General features: G+C 42.3%; 1 protein-coding gene across 1 annotated transcript in view; it reads left to right on the plus strand.

The window, feature by feature from the left end:
• Window positions 1-13,155: 13,155 nt before the first annotated feature.
• The window catches only part of Grb2 (growth factor receptor bound protein 2), a 69,085-nt gene continuing 65,233 nt past the window's right edge, over window positions 13,156-17,007 (plus strand). Inside the window, exon 1 of the mRNA XM_005332558.3 lies at window positions 13,156-13,356. The gene's annotated coding sequence lies outside the window, so the exon portion shown is untranslated. The remainder of the gene's footprint in view (window positions 13,357-17,007) is intronic.

Below are 17,007 nucleotides of genomic sequence, written 5' to 3' on the forward strand. Positions count from 1 at the left end.
CCCGGAAAAGCTGCCAGCAAAACTCTGGAGCAAATTGCTTTACTTCTTTGCTGCTCAGAGCAGAACAGAGGAGGTATTAGTAAACTTCCAAGGGCTTTGTGACTGAGTGAAGTCTCATAAAACACTAAGCTACAGAAAAACAGAAAGGGAATTGGGAAAGCAAAAAGCTTTAGAGTTGATTTGCAAGCAGTCCAATGCTATTTTCAAATAAAACAAGCCTGCAGAAAGCAAGAACATCATTGACTATTTCTCAAAACACCCTAACACCTTTACTGATGAGGACTTTGAGGCTTAGTGAAGTTAGATGCAATTAATTATGCCAAGTGTTTAGCTCCAAGCCCTAAACCACAATTGGTATTCAACAATAGTTAGTTCTCTTCCTAATTGTGTTGCTAATAATAAGAAGGGTTAGAGGCAGGTAGTGGAGTTGATATTCTAGTTGGCAATTAAAACCTTTAGCTATATTGGCATATAACACACAGCCAATAAATGATGTCTGTTACACCAAAATTATTAGTTTTATTATGCCATGCTACCCACCTTTCTGTGGTCACAGAGCTCAGGCAGGGGTTTGCTCCAATTGCAGCCTGGTTTAGGTGGCCCAGCCTCTGTAGGTGGAAATTTGGGGTGGCCTTGCATCCTTGCAACCAGTATCCCCCTATATCCTGATGACAATTTATCTTCGTGTCATGGTCCAGAGGTGATGATGATGATGATAGTGACAACTAGCATTCCTTAAGAGCTTACTGTGGGCCAGACCCCAAGGGAAACATACTACATGCATTAATTCATTTTGGCTCTTAAGAGAAAACTTTCAGACATTGATGATTGTTACCAAATAGAAGGACACTGGACCTCACCACCGAATTATCTATATCTGAAAAAGTTTAAGAAGTGAAGACAGAATAATTCCCCAACTTCCTGCCCTTGGGCCTTAACACCAACACAATAGTACAGAAGAAGTGGAAGTTGTTTCATTCATTCAAGAAAGAGGAAAATGGAAAAAAGCTGTGGAGTTTATTAATAAATGAGAAAATATTAGTTCTGTCCCTTCATAACCACAAGGAATTCAAACCTGTGGTTAACAAAGACTTAGGGTTTAGGGAGGGTGAGAGGGGAGGACTATTCAGTCCTATTTCTGTTTTGGTTCCAGGGAAGTAGGGTTTCCATTGCACAGGGTGCAACTGGATATTTCCTCCACACTCCATCGCTGGGACCTGGCAAATAACATTTCCTGGCACTCCTAGAACAGTAAGTCCCAGAAGCGAGGTCAAATCCATTTTTGGAGCCAAACGGCAGCATTCCTTTACAGTTAGTTATTTCTACAACCTCCAGAGTAGCTTCTGCCTGTCTAGGGTGACACCTAATGGCAACCGACGGGACTTGCCCAATTTTTCAATTTGCATCAGAATCACCCAAGAACTGCTGGACTCCTCGTCCCAGCAGAAGCCTCTAGATTCTTTCCCTCACTAATTATCCTGTGGTTGATGATAACAAGGAGGAATGACAACACAAGCAGCTTGAAGTTATTCCACTTGCTAATTAAAACTGAAGTATGCTTTCATGTAATACACAAAACCACTAAATGTGTTTGGATGTGCCCAAGTTGGCCTTGGCAATGATTGTCTTGAGCGCTGCTAGAGCTACTTTTCTGCCAGGGGTTCAACCTGCTTGGCTATGGGTTGGCAGGAGGATGTCTTCTCTCTGGAGGGGCCTTAAGACTTCATAAAAGAAACAATAGGTGGGGCGGGGTGGCGCGTGTCTATAATCCCAGCAGCTCTGGAAGCTGAGCCAGGAAAATTGCAAGTTCAAGGCCCGCCTCAGGAGCTTAGGGATACCCTAAGCAATTTAGCAAGGTCCTCACTCAAAAACAGCTGGCTGGAGATGTGGCTTGCGGTTCAATCCCCAGTACCTTCCCTGCTCCCCTCCCCCCCCCAAAAAAAAAAAAAGAAGAAAGAAGAAATGATGGTCCCAAGGGTGTAGCTCAGTGGCAGAGGTAGAGTGCATGTCAGTATGCTAGAGGCCTTGGGTTCATTCCCAAAACACACACACACACACACACACACACACACACACACACACACATGAATAACATTAAAAAAGAAAGAAAGAAAGAAAGAAAAGGAATAATGGTGATAATCTACAAGGTGTTGACTATTTTTTTTTTTTTGAGATCAATGGATGACTGAGAACAAAGATCTTAAGAGAAAACAACTAAAAGATGTAACCTGATACGATTTTAATAATTATGGGAATGAAGGGAAAATGAGACATCAGTGTATAAAAAGTGACTTTTTTTTTTTTTTTTTTGGTACTGAGGATTGAACCCAGGGGCACTTATCCGCTGAGTCACATCCCCAGCCCCTTTTTATATTTAGAGACAGGGTCTTTCTGAGTTGCTTAGGATTTCACTAAGTTGCTGAAGCTGGCTTTGAACTTGTGATCCTCCTGCCTCAGGCTCCTGAACCGCTGGTATTATAGGTGTGCACCATCACATTCAGCTAAAAGGTGATGGGTGATTAGGAAACACTTTGAGGACTGGGGTCTTAGCTTAGTGGTTGAGCGCTTGCCTCACATGCGTTAGGCATTGGGTTTGATCCTCAGCACCACATATAATAAATTTTTAAAAAAGATTAAAAAAAAAAGAAAGAAACATTTTGAACCCTGCATAGTGGTAAACATCTGTTATTCCAGTTACTTGGGAGCCTGGGGCAGGAGGATCACAATTTCAAGTCCAGACTGGTCAACTTAGGGAGACCCCCATTTCAAAATCAAAAGGATTGGGGACGTAGCTCAGTGCCTGCCTAGCATAAACAGGCCCTAAGTTCAATTCTCAGTACCAGGGGAAGAAAAAAGACTTTTTTTTTGTACTGGGGGTTGAACCCATGGGCATTTAACCACTGAGTCACATCTCTAATCCTTTTTATTTTTTATTTTAAGACAAGGTCTTGCTAATTTGCTGAAGCTGGCCTCAACCTGCAATCCTCCCACCTCAGCTTCCTGAGTCACTGAGATTACAGGTGTGTGCCACTGCACCCAGCCAGATACTTCTAAAAAAAAAATCTTAGTATTAAATAATTTTAAATATGATAAGAAATACATAACATAAAATTTATCATTTAAACTGTACCATTGGTGACATTAAGTGCCTTCACGCTATTGTATAACCTTCACTACTAACCATCTCCAGACTTCTGTTTTGGCTTAGTTTGTTTTTTTAAAGATACAGGGTCTCACTATGTTGCACAGGCTGGCCCTGAATTCTAGGCTCAAGTGATCCTCCTACCATAGTTTTCCAAGTAACTGAGACTACAGGTGTGAACCACCACACACAGCTCATATCCAGAAATTTTCATCATCTCAAATTGAAATTCTGTATCCATTAAGCACTATTACTCTCTTTCTTTTCCTCTTTCTTTCTGTAATCTGGTTTGGATTGCATGTCCTAGCACCATATCCACTACCCTGCATGCATCCTTGACACCCTTGGCCGCTCTGGTTAAAAGAGACTATACCTGCCTGAATCTGCAACAAGGTAGCTGAATTTGACTGGTGGAGTGGGAATGTAGATTAGTGGTAGGGCACTTGCCTAGCATGTGCCAGGTCCTGGGTTCAATCCCCAGTATCTCAAAAACAAACAAACAAACAAACACTTGACTAGACTGAGTAGTCTATTTTAAGTTGACAACTATAAGTTTGAGGGGGCCCTCTGCACCACCTGTGAAGTTTCCTAAACCTATTGATCCCCTACAGTCTAGAAATACAGTTTCCTCAACTCTCCTGCATAGTTCCCCCTCTCTCTCCCAGGTATTTCGCATTCTCATTAAACTGAGAAAAGAGAAATTATCAGAATAGCAAGAGCTCATCTTCCCAATACCACTGCCACCCAGTGATCTGTATCTGTTCTCATATATGCTTCTTTGGTCCATGAAAAATGGGTGAAGTTCAAAGATATTGCTCCTCAATTTCTTCTTCTCTCTTCTGTATCCAAGATTCCCCTGTCTTCACTTCAGCATACAAAGCAGGCTACAATAGAGACCATATTTAAAATTCTGTCCTTGGCCCTCCAAATCTGAGCAAGCAAGCACTCTTTGTTTTGCTCTACTTTGTAGCAGAATTCTTTCTTTCTTTTTTTTTTTTTAATGATGAGAGAGAGGGGGGGAATTTTTAATATTTATTTTTTAGTTTTTGGCGGACACAATATCTTTGTTTGATGTGGTGCTGAGGATCGAACCTGGGCCAAACGCATGCCAGGCGAGCGCACTACCGCTTGAGCCACAACCCAGCCCCTTCGTTCTTTTTTAATATTTATTTTTTAGTTTTAGGTGGTCACAAATATCTTCGTTTTATTTTTATGTGATGCTGAGGATCAAATCCAGTGCCTCGCACATGCCAAGCAAGCGTGCTACCACTTGAGCCACATCCTCAGCCCTGCAGTAGAATTCTTAAAGAGAGAGAGAGAGAGAGAGAGAGAGAGAGAGAGAGAGAGAATTGTTGCTCCCAATTCCCTTCCCCTCATTGTCTCCTTCTCCCAAGTGCTTTTTGACCCAGACTGTCAACATCAGTAATCTCCATCTTGCCAAATTAAGTGGTTGATTCTCAGTTCTCATCTTATGAATCCTCTTTAGTAAGCTGAACAGAGTTAAATGCCCCTTCCTTTTAGAAATATTTAATTTCCCACCCATAAAATGGGCATAAGTCAGCCAGAATGTGGCTCAGAGGAGAGCACTTGCCTAATGTGCACAAAAACCTGGTTCCAATCTTCAGCACAGCAGCAAACCAAAAAACAAACACTAAAAGGGGCATAGGTCATGATATCGTCTACCACATATGCTTGCTGTCAATACTAAATAAAATAATGTGTCTAAAGATGTTAGACTTTTGAAAATATTTTCAGTTATAGTTGGACACAACTCCTTTATTTTATTTATCTATTTTTATGTGATGCTGAGGATCGAACACAGGGCCTTGCATATGCTAGGCAAGTGCTCTACCACTGAGCCACAACCCCAGCCTCAAAAGATGTTAGACTTTTTATGGATCCAAATTAGTGACACTCACTAGCTATTCTATTTTATTCTATTTATTCTATTCTATTTATTTAGCACTGCTGGGGATTGAATCCAGGGATGCTGTACATCAAGCTACACCCCCAGCACCCCCTCCCTTTTTTTGTGGTGCTGGGGATTAAACCCAAGGCTTTGTGCATGAACTTTATCAACTAAGCTATATCCCCAGTTCAGCCTTTTTTTTTTTTTTTTTAAGACAGGGTCTCACTAAATTGCTGAGGCTGGCCTCAAACTCGTGGCCCTCCTTCCTTAGCCTCCTGAGCAGTTGCAATTATAGGCATGTGCCACTGTGCCAGAAAGAATTTATTCATTAAAAAATTTTTAAACATTGTATATGAGATTGTCGCTTGACTTCTTAACATTTTCCATCTGAATTTATTTATTTACTTATTTATGTTAGGTTTAGTGATGCATGCTGGGATTAAAGGTGTGTAGCTCAATAGTACAGCAATGCCTAACATGTGCTAGGGTCTGGGTCTAATCTGAAGAAGAATAATAAGATGAGTGGGTCAGGATTGTGGCTCAGTGGCCAAGTGCTTTAGCCTAGCATGTGTGAGGCACTGGGTTCAATCCATGGCACCACATAAAAATAAACAATAAAATAAAGGTATTGTGTTCATCACAACTAAAAAAATAGAAAAATAAGATGATGATGAATAACAAGGAGGAGAAGGAGAAGAAGAAAAAGAAGAAAGGGAGGGAGGGAGGGAGGGAGGGATAAAGAAGTAAGAAAGGAAGGAATAGCAAACATAAAGAATAAGTTCTGGTGGGGCTGGGGTTGTGGCTCAGTGGTAGAGTACTCGCCTAGCACATTCAAGGCCCTGGGTTCGATCCTCAGCATCATATAAAAAATAAAATAAAGATATGGTGTCCATCTACAACTAAAAAATAAATATTAAAAAAAAGTTTTGGGGATCTAGTATACAATATGGGTGATGATGGGTGTGTTCATTTGATAATCATTATACAACATATACATATATCAAATCATCACAAGGTATACCTTGACTTTATACTGTCTTTATTTGTTGATAAAATATTTTTGTAGATAAAAATATAACAAAACCATCTTTGTAGAAACTTCCTAGTATTCAGTTGCTGATGCTTATTTCTCATAAACCTAGGAACATGGGAAATTTACATCTTTGGGATGTGTCACTTGCATTTTAGTGCATGGCCAAATGGAATTGACTCCATCTCCTTAATGAATAGAATGTGTCCGAGGAAACAGATGTAGGAACTGAAACAAAAGAAATGGAGAAGGGCCAGCCTCCTGTGAACTTGACTCTGGCATCATTATAGAGAGATGTCAGGACCAAAGGGACCAAAGTCCACTTGATTATCTGGACTTTTTTTAAATTTTTTTTTTTTTTTTTGGTGGTGCTGGGGATAGAACCCAGGGACTTGTGCATGCAAGGCAAGCACTCTACCAACTGAGCTTTCTGTTGTTGTTGTCGTTGTCATCATTCATGGACCTTTATTTTCTTAATTTATTTATATGTGGTACTAAGAATTGAACCCTGTGCCTCACACATGCCAGGCAAGTGCTGTACCACTGAGCCACAACCCCAGCCCCTTATTTGGGCTTTTATTTTGTGAAATTTATTTACATTTGGGCACTGTGAAGTACCATCCACCTAAACCCAGACCCAGACCACACCAAGCACTTTCCTGGCATTTCCCAGCCACGGGCAGCATGAAGTCCCAGGGGACAGCACTTAAGGAACAAGCCCCCAACTTCTCTCCCACCCATGGCAATTAACATCTGCTTCCTGTAAAGGAGATGGCATACCTGCAGATCCTGGAATCCCCAAGAGTCCATTATTCTGTAAGCATTCCTTCACAAAGACTGTTCTAAAGACATCCAGCCTCAGAATTACCTGAAACTGCCTTTTAAAATTCATATTTCTGGGTCCCTCTCAGGCCTAATGAGTTGAATTTCTCTGGGATCCTGGAACTCACATTGTAAACAGTTTCCAGGTGATTCTCTTACATTTTAAAATTTGAGATTTGCTACATTTGAGAATTGTTGATTTTTCCCCATCTTAATAGCTTGCTATTTGGTCTAGAGGGATTTCAACCTGGCTCTTTTTTTTTTTTTAAACGGGGGATATCTTTCCATTTTTTTTTTTTTTTTTAAAGAGAGAGTGAGAGAGAGAGAATTTCCAACATTTTTTATTTTTTAGTTCTCGGCGGACACAACATCTTTGTTGGTATGTGGTGCTGAGGATCGAACCCGGGCCGCACGCATGCCAGACGAGCCACATCCCCAGCCCCAACCTGGCTCTTTCTATTGAAGTGCTATTATTCTTCCAGACAGCTCAGGTACCACCTCCTCCATAAGTTTTCTTAGACTCCCAACCTCAAGTTATCTCTGTCTCCTAGACTCCCTTAATCTGAGTCTCAGTGCTCCTAGAGCCTTGTCATGCTGATCAGGCTATTAGGGGGTTTGGTTTTATCACCACAATTACTTTACAGATTGTTAGTTTAACACTGGCTTGTTAAAAAAAAAATCTTTGTGTCATTCTATATATATATGATTGAACTCAGAGGCACTAGACCACTGAACCACATTCCTAGCCCTATTTTGTATTTTATTTAGAGACAGGATTTCACTGAATTGCTTAGTGCTTCGCTTTTGCTGAGGTTGGCTTTGAACTCTCAATCCTCCTTTCTCAGCTTCTGGAATTGCTGGGATTACAGGCCTGTGCTCCCTGCCATTGTAGATAGATACAAAATTTTCTATTATAGCTATTTGTATCTGTTGTAGGTAGATATAAAATCTTTTTTGTATCTATCATTCATAGATACAAAATAACAGATATTTTATTATATACAAAATATCTATAACATTAGATACAAAATAACTAGATGGATACATACAACTTTTGTTGAGCATTAACAATTGTTTCTCTGCCTTATCACTAAGATAAAGGGCATTGAGCATTAACCCTGTGTGCAAGGTTTGGAACTAAAAATTATTCAATTAATTTTTACTAAGCATCAATACTATATGCATTGTCCCCTAGTTTTAAGCCTTGCAAGCAGTACTGACACTCAATAAAATTTAGTTGAGTAAATAAACAATAAAAATAAATGATAAAACAGACTTTGGGAATGTCCAAACAGAAGAAAGAAATGAAGGGGTGAAAAGGAGATATATATTATAAGAAACAAATAACAAAATTTATAGCTAGATTCTTCATTGTAACTGTTATTTTATAAGAAAAATGAACACTGATAGGTATTTTAGGAAAATATAGGAAACTTTGATATTAATGTATTTAGTGATGACTGAGCAAAGGACCTATAAAGAACCATAGCATGTCTTTGTCCTCTCCTCTCCTCCTTTTCTTCTTTCCCCTCCTCCCTTCTTCTTTTCATCTTTTCTATAAAGCTCTCTCCCTTTCTTTACTATGACCTTTATTTAATATTCCTTCCATCTTCCTTCCATGTTTTAAGGCAGCCAGTCAATTTGGCTATTGTTGGGGTGCATGCCTGTCAGTTGGATGGATCAGGCAGCCAAAGAGCACAAGATATGGCTCCCACTTTGACAGACTCATTCTAAAGGGCAGAAGGAAAGTGAATGCATTTTGTTTGCTAGGGCTCCCATAGCAAAAAAAAAAAAAAAAAAATCCAATCTAGATGGCTTAAACAACAAAAACTTACTTTCTCACAGTTCTGGAGGCTGGATGTTCAAGATTAAGGCATTGGTAGGTTTGGTTTCTCCTAAGACTTGTCTCTTTGGCTTGCTGCCTTCAAATGTGTGTACATTCCTGATGCACCTCTGTGTCTAAATCTTCTTCTTTAAAAGGACACTGGTCATATTGAATTAACAATCCAACAGACTCATTTGAATTTAATTATCTCTCTAAAGCCCCTAGGTTCAAATGCAGCCACATTCTGAAGTATGGGAGGTTAGGATGTCAAATATGAACTTTGGGGCACAAGTCAGCCTGAAATACCAACTTATAAAAATATAGAAAAAGAGCAAAGATGGAGTGTGCTGCAGCTCCTGAGAACATATTAGAGCAAGCAGATCACCTGGGGAGGCTTTGCAGAAGAGAGAGCAATGGAGTTGGGTGTTAAAGAGCAGAGAAGAGCCTGGTGAAGATGAGGAAGGCAGGAAAAGAAAGCATTCAAGCCAAAGGAGCACTATGTACAAAAACTGGGAGGTCAGTGAATTGCAGTTTTTCAGAAAACAAACAAACAAACAAAAAAAACCCTTTCAATAGTTAGGGATAACCAGGCATGGGTGGTTTCACACCTGCAGTTCCAGCTATTTGGGAGGCTATAGCAGGAGGATCTCAAGTTCAAAGCCAGCCTCAGCACCTTAGGAAGAATCTGTCTCAAAATAAAATTTTAAAATCAGCTTGGGGTATAGCTCAGTGATAGACTACTTGTTTAGCATAGGTAAGGCCATGGGATCTGTCCCCAGTAGCCTGGATCCTCCACCCCCCCTTCCCCGCAACACATGCATACAATAGTGACAAGGCAATCAAAAGGAGATGACTAAGAGTTGAGAGGCATGCTGAGGACCCTGGTCTCTATCTTCGACCCCATGATTTTATTTGTGTCTCATAAAGCCCACTCTAGCTGCAATGTAATAAATGCTTTAAACGGGCTAAGGTGACCCTTTAGCAGGCTGAAGCAACCCCAAGGAAGGATGGTGGTGTTCACCAGGTCAGGGATAGGAATGGGATCAAGATGCTGAGGAGGAGGAGTCACAGCACTTGGGGCACATTGCTTGGTTCTGCATCAGGAACAACCCTCAATCCTGAGAGGAGTACTGGCTTACAACTTAAGCAAAGGAAGTTCCAGAAGAGCTTCCAAGATCGAGTAGGCAAATGGAGTAGAACTTCAAATGACCAAGATGAGGCTGTCACTGACTGTCTGGTTCCTTCCCACTAAACAGAAATTTGGACATCTCAAAGGATGTGCCTAAGACAATTTGGGGCCTCTGAGGCTCAGTAAACTCTAGAGCAATTACCAGTCCTAACCTGCAGGTGGAAGCACCATACTCACACACAAAAAAGCCAGAAACCCTTTCAGGTGATTAAAAATAACCATAAACCTAGAGAGGAAAAAGAGAACTCTTGGTGATTATTTTGCATTCTGAGGTGACTGATGTGGCCAGTTTGCAACTAGCAAGTTTTGCTACAGTTACAACAGGTTTTCTTTTCTTTTTTTTTTTTAAGATTTTTTTTAAGAGAGAGAATTTTTTAATATTTATTTTTTAGTTTTCGGCGGACACAACATCTTTGTTGGTATGTGATGCTGAGGATGGAACCTGTACCGCACACATGCCAGGCGAGCACGCTACTGCCTGAGCCACATCCCCAGCCCTACAACAGATTTTCATACTAGGGTGTGACTTCTACTTAGTCACCCACAATTGCAACATTTTGACACAAATATTGTTACTTTTAAATGTTCACTTCCCAATCTGGTCCATAAGCATATGTTTTTATGTGGACATACTGAATCTATTTTATAAAGGCTGCATTCAAAAAGGAAGCACACATCTCTTTTTTCCTACTTCTCTTGGGCATCTGATCTTTTTTTGAGATCTCCTTCTACTTTCTTAGCTTCAAAGATGACTACTGCACAGAAAAGTATTCACGTTTTTATCTCTTTTCAGCTTGTGTTATTTATTCATCCATTTGTTAACTTCATGCTCTGTGCTGGGTCCTGAGATATATGTGAAAAGGCATAGTCATGTCTGTCCCAAAGCTTGCAGACCCTCATGGCAGGGCGGGTGGACAGTTGGGGGACAGCAAGCAAATGGAAGATGCAGTATGATCGGAAGTATAATAAAAATTTTGAAGAAGTCCTAATACTAATATGAAGACCTAAATATAGGGGAGAAGACCCACTGAGTAGAGGAAATTGCATGTGCAGAGATAGGGACATTCAAAAGATCATGGCACCTTCCGGAAACCACAAGTGGTTTAGGATTGGTGGAGTTTGTGTTGGCTAGGGGCTGAGAGGATAGGGCTGGCAGGCAGGGGCTGATCTTTAAGGGCCTTAAAATGGACTTGACACATTATCTTGTAGATGATAAATGTTTTAGTTCCAATCAATTTTCCACTTTACAGCAACAGTGATAAAATATTCTGAAGAAGAAAATCTAACTGTGGCCCAGCCCTGTCTCAGTAGCCCATAAAATCGAGTCCCATGAGCTTCTCTGTTTCACTCACAAGCTATGTTCTTTCTCCTGGAACGCTTTCTTTTTCTCAGGCTAACCATGGTCTCAGGCTAAAACTCACTTCCTCTGCTTTCCTAATTCTGGAAGAGGTATGCTCCTGCTATGTGCTCCCCAAACCCATCATATTCTCAGTACCACTCATCATATTCTCAGAGGTGTGACTTCCACTTCCAGCTGCAAACTCTGGGAAGGGCTGCCCTGTGTGCTGTAGAACAGATGCCTGTAAATGTTGGGAGAATGAAGGAATGCATTGAGCTTTTCAGCTGCATACTGGATATTTCCACCTGTATGGCCCCTGAAGAGTTGAACTTTATATTTCCCAAACTGGGTCATCATCACCTACTCACATGGCCCCCTTCCCGTTCCAATGTCCCCCTACCTCCACTCTGCTACTCCTCTTTTCTTTGTATCACCTCTCTCTCCATGTGTTATATCATTATTTTTCAGCAGAATGCCCAACATAGAACATATTCCTTGGGGTTGCTTCAGCCTGCAATAAGACAAAAGAGGAACTAGTGCTTAAGTGAAAATGGGAGCCGTGATTCTTTTATTGTAAATAAATACTTAAAACACAACTTGAGTTCTACAAGTGTCTGGCTTCTAGGTCTGCATAGCAGAGCCACCTCACCTGTGGACCCACAATGACATCGCGATCCCTGCCCCCATAATCAATATATGGAATCAGGGTATCAATGGCTGAACACAATCACAATAGGCCCTTTTTATAGGGTGTTCCCTAGAACTTTATGGACAAGATCTGACCAGGAAAAAGATTATTGGAATTTCTGAAGCGTCAATTTATTTTTACACACACACACACACACACACACACACACACACTTTTTTTCAGTTGTCAATGGACCTTTATTTTATGTATATGCGATGCTGAGAATCAAACTCAGTGATTCACACAGGCTAGGCAAGTGCTCTACTACTGAGCCACAACCCCAGCCCTTTACGTGCCATTCCTTTTGCCTGATATGCCTTAATTTCGGTTCCTCTGTCGGTCCACCTCCTACTCATTCTCCAAGACTCAGTTCCACATCGCCTTTTCTGTGAAGACATTTCTGCGGCGAGCAGAGACCCTGTCCATCTTTTTAACTTCCTCAGCATTCCCCCAAATAGTGAGAACTAAGAACTTTTTATTTCCTTGCTAATTCTCTATGCTGTGAATTGCTTGAGGGTCACGATTTCTATTTCTCGCTTTATCCTCAATATCCAGCAAAGTGCTGACAAAGATTAGGCGCGGTACGGTCTGTGAAAGAACGCATCCTGCCAAGCGCAGGGGCCCCGCACGCTTGTGATCCCAGCTACTCAGGAAGCTGAGGCAGGAAGATAGAAAGTTCGAGACCAACCTCAGCAAACATGCGAGGTTCTGTCCCCAAATAAAAATTTTAAAAGGGCTGGAATGCAGTTCAGTGATAGAGCACCCCTGGGTTCAATTTCCACCGCGCGCGCCACACAGAGAGAGAGACAGAACGAATCCATGAATTCATTTAACACTGCAGTTTGTATGAATCGGATTCCCAAACAATTCAAAGATCTGGTCCTCTATTTGGAGTGCGCCATGGTAGGAGATCGCTCTTCCCTCCTGTCTCACTGTCTCGGTTTGATAGTAAGGGCAGGGAAAATAATCAGAGCGTGGTAAGTGTTATTCCTTCAGCGCAAAGCTGTGTTTATCTGCTGTGGCACTGACAAGAGTTACAGCGACCTGGGGCGGAGCCACGCCGGAGCCACCTGCTGCGGGGCGGCCTGGCGCATGCGCGCAGGCACCCTGCACATCTACCTGCGGGGGCCCGGCCGAGGAGGGGCGCTTGCGCTCTGGCCTTTTCCGCCGGAGCAAGTCTCGCGGGGGCGGGGCGGGGCGGGGCCGCGTGGGGAAGTTCTCGCGGGACCCGGACGAGCAGCGGAAGCGAGGCGGCACTGCTGCTTCGGCGACCGGGCGGCGGCAGCGACCTAGGCTGAGGCGGTGGCGGCGGCGGGAGTGGGCGCTGCGCTCGGGGAGCAGCAGCGGGGTCGGCAGCCGCGCGCAGCGCTGCTGAGGAGCGGGGTCGGCGCAGAGCGAGCAGCTGCGCCACGGTGAGTGCGGGCGGCGGCGCGGAGCGCGGCTCGCTGGCTCTTCCTCTCGGCTCGGCAGCGGGCGGACCGGGCCCAGCCTGCCGAGGGCCGCTGGGGCTCAGGACGAGGAGCAGATCGCTGCGCTCCGGACCCCCACGTTTCCCCCTTTCCTCCCAGGGGACGGCCCCTCCGGGTCCGGGCAAAACCTCGAACCGCGAAGAAGAGGCCGGGGTTCCCCAAGGAAGGCTCTTGCCCTGGTCGCGAAGGTTTGCGCAGGAGCCCGGGAGCAGCCGAGAGGAGAGGGTGCTAGTTCTGTGAGTCAGGCTGACTTAGCCCGGGAGGCGGGGGATTCGGTGCAGGCTGCAGACGTGCTGATTGATGCTCCTTCGACCTGCACCGCAACACGTCACCATCTCTTGACTTCTTTGGGCCGAATTTTGTGCGGAAATCCACCGTGAGTTGTAAGGAGCCTATGGCGATGCCTTTGATGCTGGCATTTTTCTCTTTAAACGACTTGAAAAATATTTGTCAAAGAAATAAGGAGCAGCAGGTTGGAATGCTCGAAGGAAAAGATTTCTGCGCGAGAAGGCTTTGTGAATGCTTGCTTGCAATACTGTCCTTATACGTACATGATTGTAAGCCCGATGAGTTAAGGCTTGTTTGGAGAGTGTTCTAGGCTGGCTTCAGATGCTATAAAAGCGCAATATGCACAGGAGCTGAAGTGCACTTGTGGTCTGTCTTTTGGTACTGTTGACACTCCGAAAAGAGAACACGAGAGAAATTCACTTTAGTCTATTTTGGCTTTCCTACTTCTTTTTCACGTTGTACTTCCCCCGTTATTGCCTTCCCCCTGCCTCTATCCCACTGGGGACACGAAATGCTTTTGTAACGCTAGTCATTGTCCCCCTCCCCCCCCCTTTTTTTTCTAAGCTACTTCCCCTTCCTCCTTGCTGTCTTCTGAGGCATAATTTTTAGAAGTTTCTGACCTTTGGCGCTGCTCGTTTTCTCCCTCCTTTCAAGATTCTCCTTGCATTTTCGGGGAGATATCCTCTATCCTGCTGTTATTCCTTTACTTTTTAAGCGCCCAATGTGTTCCTTCAGCCAGCCAGAAGGGTTGCTAGAGAGCTGTGCCAGACTTCGATTCTCTTCCTGGGAACTGGGATTCAGTTTATCCATAAGTAATCAATATTGCTAACCTGGTCACAAGTGTAGTTTGCTTATTTGTGTTTTAGTTATTTTTCTTCCTTCACATTAAGAACATGCTTCTGTTCCTCCTTACGTTTTCTTCCTGTCTTTTTTGTATTCGTAAGGAAGATTGAGTCAGTTTGGGGCCTTTAGGACTTCCTTTTCCAGAGGTAGTTAATGTTCAAAAATGAAAATCAACTATAGATCTATACTAAAATCAAATGAAGATAACCTGAAAATTTTAAGGGAACAAACTTATTTCACTGATGATTTAAACCACTGCTCTTTGTAATAGTACAAATTTATTCTTTATCAGTTTTTTTTTTAAAGAGAGAGTGAGAGAGAGAGAGAGAATTTTTTAATATTTATTTTTTAGTTTTCGGCAGACACAACATCTTTGTTTGTATGTGGTGCTGAGGAACCAACCCGGGCCACACGCATGCCAGGTGAGCGCGCCACCGCTTGAGCCACATCCCCAGCCCTCTTTATCAGTTTTAAAAAAAGATTTTTTTTTTTTTTAGTTATCCATGGGTACAATATCTTTATTTTGCTTATTTATTTTTATGTGGTGCTCAGGATCGAACCCAGGGTCTCACATATGTGAGAGTCGAGATCTCTACCACTGAGCACAACCCCAGCCCCTATCAGTTTTTTTTTTTTCCCTTTTTACCTTAAGGATCTTTCTCAACATGTTATAATTGGCTTTTGTTTGTTTTGTTTGGGGAATCCAACGCAGGACCTCCAATGGTTGACCTACACCTTAGCCCCTGTTTTGTTGTTGTTTGGGGAGTTGAACCCAGGGAAACTGCCACTGAGCCACATCCTCAGCCCTATTTTGTATTTTTTAAATTAAAAAAAAAATGTTGATGGACTTTTATTTTATTCATTTATTTATATGTGGTGCTGAGAATCGAGCCCAGGGACTCACATATGCTAGGCAAGTGCTCTACCACTGAACCACAACTCCAGCCCGCTATTTTGTATTTTAGTTAGAGACAAGGTCTCCACAGGGTCTCGTGAGCTGCTTAGTGATTCATTTTTGCTGAGGCTGGCTTTGAATATGATCCTCCTGCTTCAGCCTCTGGAGCCCACTGGGATTATAGATGTGCGCACCACGCCCAGCCCCCAGTCCTTTTTTATTTTTATTTTGAGACAGGGTCTCTCTAATTTTGAAGTTGGCCTCCTTGCCTCACCCTCCGATTTGCTGAAATTATAGGCATGTGCCACTGCATCTGGCCCACATTTGTTTTTGATAGAAAGAAATACCTTAGGGGACAGGTTGTAGCTCAATGGTAGAGCACTTGCCTAGTATGAGTGAAGCACTATATAAAAATAAACAAATAAAATAAAGGTATTGTGTCCATCAACAACTAAAAAAGAAGAGGAAATACCTTACTTGCCCCTTCCTATGTTTAAAATTTTTCTAATCCCGAGATTTTTTTTTTTAAGAGAGAGGGAGGGAGGGAGAGAGAGAGAGAGAATTTTTTTTAATATTTTATTTTTTAATTTCGGCGGACACAACATCTTTGTTTGTATGTGGTGTTGAGGATCGAACCCGGGCCGCACGCATGCCAGGCGAGCGCGCTACCGCTGAGCCACATCCTCAGCCCCCGAGATTTTTTTAAAAAGTTAATTCTTATAATCAACTTTTAAAAAAAATTTTTTTAATATTTATTTTTTAGTTTTAGGTGGACACAATATCTTATTTTTTTTTAATATTTATTTTTAGGTATAGATGGACACAACACAATGCCTTTATTTTTATGTGGTGCTGAGGATCGAACCTGGGTCCCACCTGTGCTAGGCGAGAGCTCTACCTGAGTCAAAATCCCAGCCCCTATAATCAACTTTTTTGACACAAGTGCAAGCATTTAAAGGCTTGGGGCATACTTTTTCAGTTGGTTATTTTGATTTGAGAGAATTGCTGGGTTTTAAGTTCTGCTTGTTAATGGTACTTAGAAAAATCCCCCCCCATATGGTACTTATGTTCCATGTGTTCAGCAGCAGTTGTAATTGTTACATAAAGCAAAAGAGCAATAGAGTTTGAAGAAATTGAGTAGTACAGGGTGGAGAGCCACCATGCTCTCCTGAGAAAAATTATTAGTTATTCTTTTTTTAATGTTTTAGTTTTTAGATGGATGCAACATCTTTATTTTTCAAAGATTTTTATTTATTTATTTATTTTTTTATGTGATGCTGAGGATCGAACCCAGTGCTTCACACATGCTAGGCAAGCGCTCTACCACTGAGCCCCAGCCCCAGTCCCTATTAGTTATTTTTAATTAAAGTGCATTTTCTGGAATGCAAATAAATTTTTGTTTATATCACCTTTATAGTATAGCAGTGATTTTTTAAAATTTATATGCGTAAACCAGGCGTGGTGATGCACACCTGTTATCCCAGATATTCAGGAGCTGAGGCAGGAGGATCACAAGTCTGAGGCCAGCCTCAGCAACTTAGTGAGACCCTGTCTCAAAATAAAAAGAG

This window comes from Ictidomys tridecemlineatus, chromosome 3 (assembly GCF_052094955.1).
Source record: "Ictidomys tridecemlineatus isolate mIctTri1 chromosome 3, mIctTri1.hap1, whole genome shotgun sequence".
In the NCBI taxonomy this organism is placed as follows: Eukaryota; Metazoa; Chordata; class Mammalia; order Rodentia; family Sciuridae; genus Ictidomys; species Ictidomys tridecemlineatus.